We start from the raw sequence: 15,473 nt of genomic DNA, 5'->3' as shown, positions 1-15,473 counted from the left end.
GGGGGGAGACGGCCCCACTCTTCCCCACCAGAGGGCGCTATCATACAGACATGGAGCCGCTGTGAGCTTTCCGTCAGCAGACAAAGAGAGTTCAGTCAGCAGCATGAGCTGACTTGGACGCTCACGATTACAACGGGCTGATCAAAGAGGAGCAATGTGAGAGTTATAATCTATACATGTGGGCCAGCAGCTCTAATGATGGCTCCTGATCACCTGATCTGCTGCCAAACAACCAACACCACCTCTCATGTTGTTGGGTTTCCGGTGACAGAAGTGCTCTCAGTGGTGGCTGACTGTTCTGGATCAAACTGCGGATTCTGTTCCAACTCTCAAAAGCTGTACGGCTTTTGTTACAAAACATTCTACGTCCATTTTGAAAACAGGAAATGATGGTCTGGAGCCTCAAATTCTGGATGATAAAGAAGCTATTGTTTAAGACTAGAAATATTCCTCACAGTTGCTAAACATTTAGCTACAGCTGCTGAATCAAACACTATTGAGCATCATCTGTATTTTTGCACTACTTAAAAAGGACCAGTGTGGAGCATTTTGGGGTTCTCTTAGCACAAATGTAATACAATATCCTTACCTATGTTGTCATTATTAATCACCTGAAACTAAGAATCGTTAGCTTACAATGAGCCCTTCATATCTACACAGGGAGAGTCCACAGTGATGCACCGCCATCTTTATACAGTAGCCCAGAATGGACAAACCATCACTGGCTCGAGACAGACTCTCACATCTTTATGTTAGGTGAAGGCCACCGCAGTCGTCCGACACACTTGTGAACCTGCATTAATGAGAGCAGCCACCGCTTGACGTCTGTTGCTCCTTACTGAAGTGTTATTATGGTATGGATGACCTCTGAACGAGACAAACAGCGCTGCACTCAGCGGCTCATTCTATGGATTCTAAAGAACTTTTTTGGTTTTAGGCATATCCATGTTCATTTTTATACATTTGCACATTTTCATACTTTCCATGTGTCGATGTGTAAGAATGAACTGATCTGAGGACAATTTTACCTCCAAATACCATGAAGCCGCAATCAGACAAATCTTGAGTCTCCGAACGTGCAATGTGAAGGAGGACCAGACAACACGCCGTGGAATCTCTGTCTTTCTACCGTGTCGGTAATGACCGGTTAGGTAGGCAGCAGGGTGTCTGCTACGCCTCCTTCAAGAGACTGCTGCTGCTGAAGCCCGAGTTGGACTGGAGCCTGTCAAATTACAGTGAGATCCCACCATACCTCCCACTCCCTCTTCCCTCCATCTGTCTGCCGTCTATCTCTTCACCGCCATTCCTCCTTTGCTATGTTTTGTCTGTCGGTTAGTGTTAAAGCAGCACGACTCATTTCACGACTCAGAGACACACAAAATGGAGATGTTCTTATGTCAACATGTCCGGCCCTGCCCGAGCTCCCACAAATCCCGGAGACACTGGACAGAAATGTGTGTGTGATGCTTCGAGAGAATTTCTGGAATTCCCTCAAGGCATATTTTCAAAATGGCGGGCGGCTTAATCCGTCCCACAGTGCGAACACACAAGGGAGTCTGGATGTGCTGCACTCTGAGAAGTATTTCAGAGAATATCTCGGACTAAAAGACGACCAATCGTCAGCTCCCGCTTTAGAGGTGCAGACTTCATTTGCATATTTCGAGAAAACGTTGGGAGTATTTGGACTTTTAATATGACACACTGATAAAAAGCGATGGTTCTCAGAGGCCATTTTCTACAGCGGGTAACAATAGAGGTCCCTACAGTATCGCCTCTTTAGCCCTTCCCCTCCCATATCCCTCATCCCTGCTTTGTCCATATCTAGCTCATCCCCTATTTCTCTCTCACCCAACACCCCCCCATATATTCCCACCCCCTCTATCTCTTAACCCCCCCCCTGCTCTCTTCTCTCTCTCCTTTTCTGTCAAGCCCTCCTCTTCTTGCTCCAGAACTGTCAGATGGCATTAGCTCCTTTCACGCTCATGGCCTGTAGGAATAACAGCCGTGAACCTCGCCGAACAGCGCCATTCTCCTGCTCCAGTTAGCTCTCCACTCAGCACAGGCTGTTGCGCAAATACCAATGTTATTCACGTTGTGCCCATCCACTTACACAACATGCCCAACTAAAGGGCAAAGTAAGGCAGGCGGAGAAGGTCATGGCACCGAGTAAAGATGCGCGTGTATTGTATAACATGGTCACGCTCGCTCATAATCATCAGCTCGTCCCCTCGACTCAAGGATCGACCCACAGCTTTGCTAAGATCTGGCTCACGTGGATCAAAAACGGATCCACTTCTTATCTTCTTATGGAGCCACAGGCCTGAAAATGTGTTAAATATATCGTGCTCGGCTTATTTCCCATGAAGTTTCCGCTGCAGGGCAAGTTGTGGTTGGTATTAAAAGCCCACTGTGACCAATAAGCTGTAAAATGTGCAGAACTTTTTATTGTGCGGAGAAACAGGGTAAAATGATTCTCACATGGCATACATACATGTAACAGATGCTTCATACAGGCGGCTGGTTTTCATGCCAAAGCCTGACCAGTAGTAACTGTATTCCACTCTGAAAAGATGTCACCATACGTTTCAGATTTCATGGGTAGAGCACCACAAAGTAGAACAGCCAGAAGGAGCTAGGCCACGCTAGCACCCTGAAACTAATGTGAACCAGTCGGAGAGGAGACTTCTCCCCGTGGCTGTTGTCACTGTGTCCACACTGATTATCTCTACATCGCATCCAATAGTTCTGTGGGTTGAAAATGTGTAGCATGGATAATTGCTTTGATTTAGTTTGAAGGTCAGCTTGTAGGGGTGTGAATCTTTTGGTATTTCCTGATTCAAATTTGATTCAGATTCTTGGGGTCACGATTCCATTCAATATCGATTCCCGATCCAAAATCAACGCCCGATGATAAGCAGAGTACAGCGTCAGCGAAGAGTAAGTTATACAAAAATAAAAATGCTGTCTGTTACATGAATAAACCTTGTAGGCTAGCTGCCTTTTTATTTATCAGACAAAAAATTTCAAAGATAAATTGTAAAAAAAAAAAAAAATAAAAAAAAGGTAAAAATGGTATTTTGAGAGATTTTTCTAAACATCACACACTAATGCTTAACACAACTTTGACTTGGTCTGTAGGATTACTGTCCATCAGAAGCAATATCTAGGTTCAATAAAAAAAAAAAAAAAAAAAAAGAATTGAAATTTTTTGGAAGTATAGAATCGATTCAGAATCTTAGACGATAAGATGCATGAATGGATTATAACATGCTACCTTCTGATGTGTGACTGTGGACCCTTATGAAGGTCCTGTAAGAGGTGTAAGCTGTGGTTTGAGAGGAAATAACTCCAATAATCGATCATTACGTTGTAATATCACAGACCAGTGTGAAGGAATGTTTGTGTGAGGTTAGAAAAACACTGCAGACATGTTGTGAGGGGGTGACTTGTACGAAGGACGCAGTTATCAGCTTGACAAGTAAGCAGAGAGATTAATACAAATATGAAAAGTATAATTTCTCATCACTCTGTACTCGACAAGCCCAGCATGGAAGGAAGGCTTAGAGGCTAATAATCAAAGCAGATTAGCCCCAGCTCTGAGAGATGCTACGCAAGCCTGCTAATCATCAGACTGATAACCATGAATCATCCAATCGCAGGCAGGAATGAGCAGCGTGTTTCAAATTACAGTTTTGATGGAATGATCTCTGTATCAGCGACCCATCAAAGTGCTTCTCTTTGGCTTCCATTTGCCTCCTCCAGCCCGTGTCACAATAACTCCTCCGTGCTAATAGCGTGTGTAAATCGGTGCATATTAAGTGCGGTGAGGAAGGGTGGGTGGAAACACTCGAGCTTCAGAGCCCCGGTGTGACTGATCTCCGGCCTGCCTGCCCTGTGATTTAGCATGGAAATGACAGACTTGCCCCTCATTGGGCTTTGGGTGGAGAGCTAATGACATGCTGCGCGGGCTAGCATGACTATTAGCCCACTCTGAGCAGCAGGAGCTGACAGGAACACAATTCTGTCATTACGCCCCGAGGAGACCTCTAATCAGGGAGGCAGGGACACCAGGACAGGCCAGTCGCACCGCTTTCAGTGTGGAGACAAAGAGCTAACGGACTAGATTTGTCTCACTTCACCTTTAGGAGAGCATGCTAAACATTTAGAATGATTTAAACCATATTGCTATTTTTTTTTTTTAACAAGATTCAAGAAGATGTGACCTCGTTACTGCTACTTGCAAATTAAGTGTAATGAGAAAAGCAGCACATTTCTTTCCCCAACCACCTCTTAGCTGCTACCGCCTCACTTGGTCTGGTATGACCAGGAGCTTGCATCTAGATAAATATTGCTGTGTAACTGACATTATGACTCTTCTCTACTAAGACTTAGTCACAGTTGACTGATGTAGCACATCACATAGTCATTATCACATTATCCTGGAGCAAATAGTGGTGTCCTTAAATGTCTTGTTTTGTCTGACCAAGAGTAAAAAACACCCTAAAATATTCAATTTACTAGATACATAGACTGCATAAAAGCAGTGGATGTAGTCACCATGACGTCACTCATTTCTTTGTATAGTGCCGTTTGGAAGCCTTAAGTAGGGCATTTTGACGGTCGCCATCTTGGTTTTAGGCAGTCACCATCTTGTTTTTTTGCAACTAGAAGTGACACAAGAGAGAAGGGCTAAGTACAACCGAACGCTGAATACACACTTTAAGACAGGCAAAATGACAATTAACTCATGTACGGAAAACACGCTGTGAAAGAATTATAGTTCTAAGACTCCCAGACTGAACAACGCCATAGTCAACCTGTCAATCAGCGTGTAGCCCCGCCCTAAAGCATCCCCTGCTTTATGGTCTGTGTGACTCTAAATGGACCATAATGTACTAAATGAACATCATGCTGTATTGAAGAAGACTTGAAACTAGAGATTGAGACCATAAACTCATGTTTACAATGTTTACTGATGTAATAAATCAAGAGAGAAGTAGAGTCATTTTCTCATAGACTTCTATACAATTTACGCAGTGAAGCGGTGAAGTGTCACATTTAAGAACCTGAAGGCATGAATCGGTTCTCAAATGGATCGTTATTTCGTGAAAAACTATCAATTATCAAAATAGTTTCCAATAATCTTATTTTCAATATAAAATTAATGAATAATTGACAAATTGTTGCAGAGAAATGAACATCAACGAACCACCACTTTGCATTTTCTTTCCGAGACTGGTGTATTGCTGCTACTCAGTGATACAATCTGATTGTAAGTGTCCTGCTGGCCTTGTGTGACGCTCCCTCTTAAGATGTAAATACTACACGCTGTACCTGCTGCTCTGAAAGCTCCTGCCTGCTCCAGATTGTAGAATGTTTGACGCTACGTTCAATTTAACTTGACCGTGTTCCAGTACAACTAGTCACAAAACGTAATGCTTTAATGGTTGTTCCATGATAGCCATTGACAACACCACAAGTTGGTAATGCATTACTCTGGTACTTTACACACAGATAGACGTTTGACAGTACTGTGTGTACAACCTAACGCAAATAAGACAAGTGCAAATAAACAGTTTTATTACTATAGTGGCTTTTATTGTTGACGCACATCTAGGATTTTTTAGATGAGGGTTTGTGAGGTTTTTCTCCAGGGGTTGTTCCAGCTGAAATGTTCTGTTCAAAGGTAACAACTTCCAACATCTGTGCATTTGCTTCACTTGGCTCACATGTATGGTCAAATCTAAAATGTATATTTAACAGCAAATCTAAAAGCCTTCTCGAGCTGGTTATATGGCGTTCTAAGAAAAATCAATATGGTTTGTAGCAATAGCCAAATTAAAGTATCCAATTAAAAGTTTACTAACAAATATGTGACATTTGACCTTACGGTTTGCACAATAGACCAACCATTACTTATAGAACACCTATGTATTACACTGTCCCTCTCCAACTGATTTATGAGCATCAACACTACTTCACCACATACCCGACACTGTGTGGAACTTCCTGATTGCTGTTAACTTCACTCATCACACACTTCAAGAGGATTAAAGCGAACACTGGGAATCATGAGGACACGGTGCTGAAACAGGTTTGTCTACGAACATAACTTCCTATACGGGTGGAACGCAGGAATGTGACAAGCCCCCATTTTATAACCCACAGCCTGAATCCCTGTGTTAATCATATGTTATGGTCAGTACAGGCACATACCTGACTATTTGGGTACTAGGTTGTGACCATATAGAAGGAGCCTGAGAAATGACCTGGATTTCACTCATGTAAACCACAACTCTCTGCTCAGACCCGAGCCGGAAGCTTTCCACATCAAACCAGACACGGGGTACAAAGTATCGAGATCCACGTCGGGTTTCTGTCACAAAGCAAAGAAAGTGGTGGTGGCAGTAGCGGTGATAGCATAGTAAGTAGCATAGTTGTAGCAACAATTGGTGATAGTGAAGTAGTATAGTGAACAGTGGTGAAGATGAACTGCTGGTGTTTTCACACCTAACCCGTTTGTTTGGTTAAAACAAACACAGGTTAGTTTGCCAAGTTTGGAAATAACTGAAAGGGATAGTTTGGAGTTAAGTGCGGTTGTATGTTTTGTCCCGTATTCTGCGAGGTAAAAGGAATGTTTATGTCTGATGGCGAGGTAAAGCGGTTGCGGACCCGAGCAGCAGAAAAACGTATTTTAGCCACCTCAAAGAAACATTCAATTTGGAATATTTTCTCTGCTTCACCTTGCCTTCAGATAACCCTCTCCGACTGGGAACTGAAGCAGTTATATTGCCATCTTTAAAGCCACCAGACTCCATTCATAAAAACAGTGATTTTACCTTGCAGAAGAGCTGCTGGTCTACCGCTGCATTGATCGGTTAGTTGGTTTATGTTATTGTCAGAATATTGGATCCGAACTTAGTACACAGGTCAAATCCACAGTACATGGCTTAGCTTCCATGCCAGTGCTCCGGTCTGCTTCTCCAAACTGGTAGCATGCCCACCGCCATCTAAGTTACACACACCGAGGATAAGGACATGTGTAGCAACGTCATCATGCAGAAAACTAAAACATACTTCGGTCAAAATTTGAAAACATAAGGAACACCACTGGGAAGCAACAGAAGTATTTAAAAAAAAAAAAACACCCTTTAAGTTTATTAAATAGTTTAATAATGAGTTATTGGCCCTTGGCTAAGCCCCGCCCCAGCTGCTACTCTGTCAAGCTGTTAGAGCTACGATGGAGCCACACTGTCACCTAGTGCACTCCCTGCAAAAATATTGTAAAATTAATAAAAATAAAGCGGTTTCAGAGAGGCAGACCTGTATCACAGGTGAATGGTAAATAAGCCCGCCAGCAAGCAGTGAAAGATCCATAGAGACGACGGGTGTGTCAGCAGTCTGAACCAAGCTAATGTCTGTGTCACCATGACCAACTGAGTTACATCTCTCTACATGTGGTGATAGATAAAACATATGTATGAGTTACTGCATTAGTTTACTCCTCACAGAAGTGCTCACATAAAGGTATAATCCCTCTTGTGGCCAAATGGGTCAATAACGCTCGTCTTCGTTAGCATAGCCGCTCATCCACCTCAGTTTAGTCACAGAGAGTATAAACGCCTCCGTACATACTCGCCCGTCTGCGGAGGCTCGTGCTACGGCGCCAAGCGAGAGTATAAACTAAGCTTAATGCTGGATGTCGTAATAAAAAAACATCAAACTACAGCATCTCAATCTAGTGACGATTTAGTTGTTATCTTGAAAGATAACCTTCATTAAACTAAGAGTATTCCACTTACCTAGATTACTGTCATTGATTGTGAAAACAGAAACCTTATCAATACACATGATCAATAGAGATGGAATGTCAGGACACATCTCCACTGCTGGAGTTATGTCTGTGTGCCATGTTGAGGCACTCGGCCTGACTTGCTGAGGCTTGTCCTGCAGGAGGAACAAGTAGTGGTGCGAGCAAATCTGTCAGGCAAGTGCTTCTGGTGTAATAATGTTCAGAGTTCAGTAACAACATTCTGAAATGTATTTACTAGTGCTGGGCAAGTTAACGCGTTATAGCGTTAACGCATTCATTAATTAACGCCGACAATTATTTTATCGCGCGTTAACGCATTTTTAAAATTTATTATTTTTTTTTTATTGAAAGTCAAGAGACAATAAATAACAACAAGAGGATGACAAGAACAGTGGGATAAAAGCCAGCAAACATCCTATAGTCAGTTGTGCATGTATGTGTGCGTGCACGTGTGTGTCCTTGAGCCTTTTGAGATGGGAAAAAAATAAATAAATAATTAAAAAACAAAAAAAACAGGTAATTATTTTTAATTTATTATTATTGTAACAGACTGTCTCATGTTTATCGTTTTGTATTGGAGATATGATGTCCCTTCAGGGTTGCCGTAGAGAAAAGGCGACTTCCGCTTCTGGTCGAGGGGGGGGGGGCAGAAATAAAGAGAGAAGCTGCACCAGCTGTTGCTCTCCCTGGAGACTACTGGACATCGCTGCGGTAAAGTCAGCAGACACTCAGATCTCCGTGGTCAACTCAGCAGACACTTACATGTTAGTGCACCTATATGCTGAAATTCAAGGTAAACGCATTTAAACGGCACAGATCGGGAGCGAGCGAAGGACTTTGAAAGTTAGCTGAAACATTAACGTGAGACAACATCCGGTTTCTTCAGACGGACATCCGGTTTTCAGAATAAGATGCCAACAAAGTATGAATTATATTCACATTAAGTATAAAACATGCTACTTGCATCTCGTGAACCAAATGTTATTGCCCTTTTGTTCATATAGCAGTACTTTTAAAATAAAAGTGCGCAATACACTACTTTTGAATTAATTATTGAAGTTTGCCATAACAATGCGATTAATCGCAAAAAATCCATGCGATTAAATATTTTAATCGTTGCCCAGAACTAGTTTTTACAAATATCAGGTTTTTAGTTTGTAGGAAGTCTTATCTGGAAAGTGACCATGATGTACTAATTCACAACGAACAAGATTCAGTTCAGCTGAAATTATGGGAGTAGATTAGTGTGGCTGGATGAGACATGACACGTCTCTACTGATGCTCAACCACATGTCTTCCTCACTGATGGACTCAACTATGAAAAATAACTTAATATTTTTCATTGCGTTTTTTGCTTTCCTTTTTTTGTTCTTGATGAAAAACATGTTGGTGTACTGTGGTTTTGATTTTATGTGTCCAAAAGCTCATAGCATTAAAATGTGCATTCAAAAAGTCAAAAGCATAATTTCCCCCAAAAAAGGTCCCAGTTACTCAGAACAATCTACACACTGTCAACACCTTCATATTTCCTGATGAAACACATTAACCAGGCAACTGAAACATGCATTGCCAGATACCACTGAGGTGAGTGAGGAAACGTGCATCTTTGTAATTCGGGTGGGCTAACATTTTAGAATAGGTTATAATAGACAAGGTGAAGACAATGAGACGCAATAGTGTTGAGACAATGTAGTACTACCCCACCCCCAAAAGATCTCCATACAATGCTCATTAAAATATTATTCATTATGTAAAGAAAGTCATGTCAAATAGAACAACAGGGCATGTGTGAATATTTAACACTGGTTAATAGAGGTCTTGAAAACTGCACATAACCGCCTCGGTTGACTTATCTGATTATTCTAAAGGCTACACAACCCCTGCCCTCCTCATCAGCAGCTCAGCCAAATGCTCCTGACATCCTCACACTGAGTGCCCAGAGCGAGGCAGCCTTACGAGGCACAAATGGTGACATCACCCGAAAAACAGCTAAACAAAATAGGCCACAGCTGTTGGGTTCTTTAGGCTACAAATTAGACTCAATATGTCGCACAGCATCAGATCACACACGGACTGCTGTAGAAATAAGCAGCGCGCTGTCCATTGGACTGAGCTGCTGCCGTCTCTCTGCTTGCTTACTTCCTCCGTTCCGTTTTCAGATATACAGACAGTGCTCATGCTAATTTGCACTAGACGAGGAATGAGCAACAGAGGGTGTATTGGTGGGGAATAGATGAATTATAGAAGGATTTAAATAATAAATAGGCCCTCTTCAACCAGACGAGAGACTTGAAGGAGGGGGGTATTCTGGGAGGTAGTGGGACACTTTGTGAAAACCATCGACTCTCGACAGAGATCTGGGGCATATGAATTATACCTTACTAGGCCCATTATTGCTTATCAAAGCATCATATGAATTATTCTGTGCAGCCCTTGAGAATGTGCATACAGCGCTGCTGTAGTTCCACTTCAACAAGGAAACAGAAGGATGGAGCAATGCTTCCACCTGAGGAATCAGTTAGCTGTCAGCAGCATGAAGACATTAAACCGTCATATAGAAAACAGTTCATGAAGCCTTTAATGATGCAGACACTGGATTTAGGCCACATGACTGAGGAAGCATAAAACATTCTTACATTTATCCTGAGAACGTTAAGCAATCCTTGAAGGGATCGGACGAGCCAACCCGGAGACAAATGACGCACAAGGATGAGAGGGATGAGGAGAAGGGAAAGGGTGGAGGACCAGGAGAGAAAGGGAGTGTCCCCCCAACATATGTGTTGTTTCTCAGACCACTTTGAGACTGTAGTCTAAAAATATCCCAGCCAAGCTCTGTGGGAAGGCTTCCCCAAAAACCAACTCAATATTTCACCAGCAGCATGTTGGGAGTATCCGACCGAAGAACCAACGAGCGAGTCCCTGACAGCCTCCTGCTACACGAGGCAGGCCAACATACAAAGTCTCCTCCTCAAATCAAATTATTTTGTCCAAGGCCACTGCTGAATGCCACTCACACAAACAATAGAGTGTCCACAAAATCTTGCAAGGCAACATGATCATAAACCTCAAAGTTTTAAGACCCTGCAGGAAAAACCCCAACAAACCAAATTGCTTGTTAAAGGAATGTCCAATCCCTTACCTATCAACTACATGCCAAGGCCTGGTGATATAATTGGTTAATCATTTGGTTGCCCGGCTCACTCTTCTGTGGGTTGGAGTTCTGACAGACAGCGGTTCCACTTAGTGTGTCATTGTACTTTTATTCTCAGCAACATGTTTCTTCAGAAATTCCGTTCACGTGTTCACTGCTGCTACAAGGTAAGGAGAGGAACAATGTAATGCTCAGTACGTCTGCTGGAGAGTCAACATTCACAGAACTGACCAACATGTTGGTTGAATTTCTCATTTGCTAAAACAATTTTGACATAAAATCTGTAGACACAGAGGTTACAGGATTTCACCAGCAGGACTACTGTTGTCTGGTTGTTATAGTTCAGGTTCAAGTTGACGCTAATCAGAGTTCTTTTGGGTTCCACTTATTTTGCTTACAAGTGGAATTACTTTCTGAATCCATCCGGCACAGAGGCAGAGGGCTCTTTAAACAGTATTCAACAGTGAAAGTGACTGCCAGCAATCCTCACTGAGCTACAGAAATACTACACTTATAAACAGTGACCATAGCCAATGGAACCTATATGTTCTTAGCAGGTGATGCTTTTCATACTGGCCCTTTATTTACAGTACATATAGGGCCCTATGAAATATCGTTGTTTTCCCCCCGATTCTGTCATTTCTATTTTTCAGAAGGTTTTTCAGTGTCCTCATAAAGGACGGTAGTGATCCGAGGGTGCTTGAGCCTCTCGTGCTGGTCTGGTGTATCCAGTACCTTCTTCTCCAACAGGGAGAAAAGGCCGTTCTCCGGGTGGTTGGGATGCTTAAGGACGGTACCAGCCTTATTCTAGCAGCGCTTGCTGTAAGAAAGGCTGTTCATCCCTTAAGATGGGCTTAAAAGGAGAAAGTTAGCCTGGACTGAAACATCTCTCACCGACAAAGATGGATGTTGACATTTGTTCAATTCATTGGTCAAGTACCAACTTATATGGGCTTTATTTATTTAGTGAATGCAAAATCCTTGAGTCAGGCAGTTGCCTCCTGGTCTGCTGTATGGAGGGGGACTCGTCCTACGTTTAGTCTTTAGAGAGAGATGTCTTCCATTATATGGGCAGTAAATAGTTAATGGCACGCTATAAGCATAACATAGACATACACTAAACTGTTGTTTTTATCAATGTGTGTAAATGTAGTGTGTGTAGCTTGTTTCTGAGCTAACCTACAGATTTAAAGCTACTACATTGTAATTACAAATCCAAAGACAAAACAAAAAATGAAGTAAAACAAATGATTGGGCCTGGGTAGCAATGTTCTCTGATGTCAAAGAAGAATAAGACAAAGTGGACCAACTGCAGAAGCAGTGTGTGTCCCACAGCGTGTTGAGACACCTCCAGCAGCTCTGCACTGTTTGTGTTGGGTCTGACGCTGCAACAGGATCTGAGGCCCAGGCCCAGGATGTCACTCCTCAGCCGGGTCCCTTGGGACGTCCTCCCACCCTGCAGCTCACCAGCCCATGAGGAGTCTTGAGGAGGGGGCTGGGAGCGGTGGGGTCATTTCAGTGACATTCCTGCTCACCCTCGCATTACCCACTTTGGCCCCATCCTGACACCCAACCCGAGGAGCCACTCAAAGTGAAGGTCAAAGAGCTGAGGACTCTGTGAGACGGCCTGATCAAAGATCGGTAGCACCTTGGTGTCTACTCGGGAAATCTGATTCCTAATAATGGTTTCAACTCAATTCTCTGGAAAAAAGAACCTGTGTCTTCCAGGGCAAACCTACGTCGTTATTGATTTCTATGGATAAGATTCTGAGAAAGACAAAGGTCTCAAACAATGGAAACCATTTGATTCAGAGCTGAATTAAATGATGTTGATTGGGAGAACAAATGTGGAAAGCAGAGAAATTGGCTGTGAATCCTGTATTCAAAGGTCAATACCCCATTCACTACATCAAGTACAATATTCATCTAGCCAACAAATGCACCTTTTTATTTTAGGATTTGTGGCTTTTGCACAACACGTTTGTGAATGACAGCTGAAATCAGGGGAAATATTTCCCATTGAGCTGGAGTTTGAGAGTGTTTCATCTTATTGCTCAAATGACGGCTTTTAATGCCACAGCATTCATAACCCGTGCTTCTTATCACGGCTCCCTCCAACACTTGATGGAATTTGCCATCACACAATGGTTGGAAAATACACTTCAAAGGCAAGACGCATCTAATCTCCTCCACTCTGCACATTGCAAATTTGCTGTGATAATAAGATCCTGCCATCCCAAGCGTTCTTAGGGATCTGAACCAAGGATGAGAATTTCATCTCTCTTCCTCCCTCTCTCTCGGTCTCTCCCAGTGTGGCATCGTGAGGGGGGGGGGGGGGGGGGGTTTGCTGCAGTTTCAGAGAATCTTTGCAACAGCAATACTACATATCTGAAGCCATCCCATCCTTATGTAAAAGGCCTATTTTACACTTTTATTCTGCACTGACACACACACACACACACACACACACACACACACACACACACACACAAGAAGAGAGAGACACAACTGACAGCACAGCACAGTGACCTAGTTTCCATGTGGCCCAGAAACATCAAGCATGACTCCCTCAGATCTGCTTTGGGCACAAGAACCTGGTTCAGTGCATTCAGTTAGGCCAGTGCACATCGACGAGCAGCCAACCTACCAATCACGCTGCAACCGAGAGCCGTCACTGCTCCAACTTCAGCTCGCAATGTGCCGACGTACCGCCGAGATCCCAAAACCGCTCGGCATCCTCTCCAAAGTCACAAGACAAGTGGAAGTGCAACAGGGAAGGCAGGCAGGAAGCCCTGCAGGTAAAGCTGTGTGCTGTGTTTAGTCTGGCGGAGGGCAGGTTGAGGACAGGCTTGTCATCGCAGGCACAGCTGCAGGACATGCTGCAACAACCCCCACTACCCGATTCCCAGCGCCCTACATACACCACTCCACCCCCTCCAGGTTATCTGTACACATGGAGAAGGTTATGGATGGCGATGCTATCACAGAGAGCACATTAGCACAACAAAGAGGTGTTTCAGAGAGAGGCCCGCCAGGAGAATTAGCCGATCCCTCACCAAGATGCCGTGTTCGATACAGAACAACATGCTAATTTGAAGACGTAGTGTCGAGTGCTGAGGGAGGAGATGCAATTTGAGCCATGGCCATACGGAAAAAAAGAAAACCACTGTGAAATTGTGGCTTTCATCAACTCACTCATAACTTTAAATCTTGTATTCCTTAAAGGAGCAGTCCAACATTTCAGGAACCCTTTAGATCTGTAAAGCAGAATCAGGTGAGGAGATGTCAGTGTCCAGCATATAGATGGGATGTTTCTAGCCTGACTGAGCTGAGCACAAAGACGGGATGCTGGTAAACTGTGGCTTTCAGGTTAGCTTTTGTATTTTTACAGACTGAATGAAGGGCGTATGTCTGCAGAGAGAAAATCTAACTTGATTATCATTCCATTTCATTGAAGGCATTAAATGAAACCTTAATGTATTGCATCAAAAACATTTCAAACATCTAGACACACTTTAATCAGCTGTTACACAATATGCTCCAGATTGAATTGCGCGAAGGCTCAAGCCATGTGCATTTCATATACCACAACAAAACCCAACTGACTTCTGCAGGAAGCAAAAATACATACAAAATACATCGTTATGGAGTTGTTGAAAGTGTATTTGTTGTATTTTATGGAGAGTTAGTTATCCCCTGCGTGGCCTTGACAGACAAAGTAAATAAATCTTATAATGTATGTAAAAAGATTGGCTGCTTCTTTTTCAACATTTACCAGGAATGCACACATTATATTTCAACATTTGGCATAGTTAGCATGCATAATGCGTACACCCTAAAAACTCGTATGCATAAATATGAAAGCAGTTCGTAGTACCAGACATGAAGGGATACGCTAACACACAGCCCCTCATGTCATCAAGACAACCATTCACAATAAGCATTCCGTTAACCTTCTCCGTTATAACACAATGTTGGAAACAAGGACAAGCCCAAAGTATAAATCCAGCTGGAGTCTGACTTCAACAATTCTGCACCTTTTGTTCGTCACAGTTTTCTACAAATACACTGCGTCCATGCTTCGTGTCTGACAGCAGGAAAAGAAAGATATGCTGGCATCAACGACTCTAAAGGGTTGTCTCTAGCTTTGCCTACACAGTGGAGAACACATGCGTATGGCTCTACATGTAGCGGTGACGGGGATCAGGTGAGGAAACCACATACAAGTTGATGGCGATGGATGCGATTAGGTGCAGCGACTGCCGTCCTGACATCCGCCAAGGTATCTGCTTTAACATGGCCTCAGTGGTGGCGGGAGCAGCCACACAAAAGGCTCGTGTGGCAGCGTGTTGCCGAGCGGAGCGCTGCGTGTTATCCAGGTCAGAGTGATCTAATCAGGTGTGAATGAAAGCACTTGGCAGCGCTCCAGGCCTCGCTATGCCGTCATCACTCAGGAGGAATGAACACACACACACACACACACACACACACACACACACACACACACAC

At 43.3% G+C, this 15,473-nt stretch overlaps 1 protein-coding gene across 1 annotated transcript in view; it reads right to left on the bottom strand.

Annotated features, from left to right (window-relative positions):
• Positions 1 to 15,473, bottom strand: part of nr6a1a (nuclear receptor subfamily 6, group A, member 1a) — an 80,940-nt gene that overhangs the window by 27,768 nt on the left and 37,699 nt on the right. The gene's annotated exons all lie outside the window — the stretch shown is intronic.

Source organism: Anarrhichthys ocellatus, unplaced genomic scaffold (assembly GCF_004355925.1).
Source record: "Anarrhichthys ocellatus isolate YVR2014 unplaced genomic scaffold, GSC_Weel_1.0 scaffold116, whole genome shotgun sequence".
NCBI lineage: Eukaryota > Metazoa > Chordata > Actinopteri > Perciformes > Anarhichadidae > Anarrhichthys > Anarrhichthys ocellatus.
This window is presented reverse-complemented; position numbering and strand designations above follow the sequence as displayed.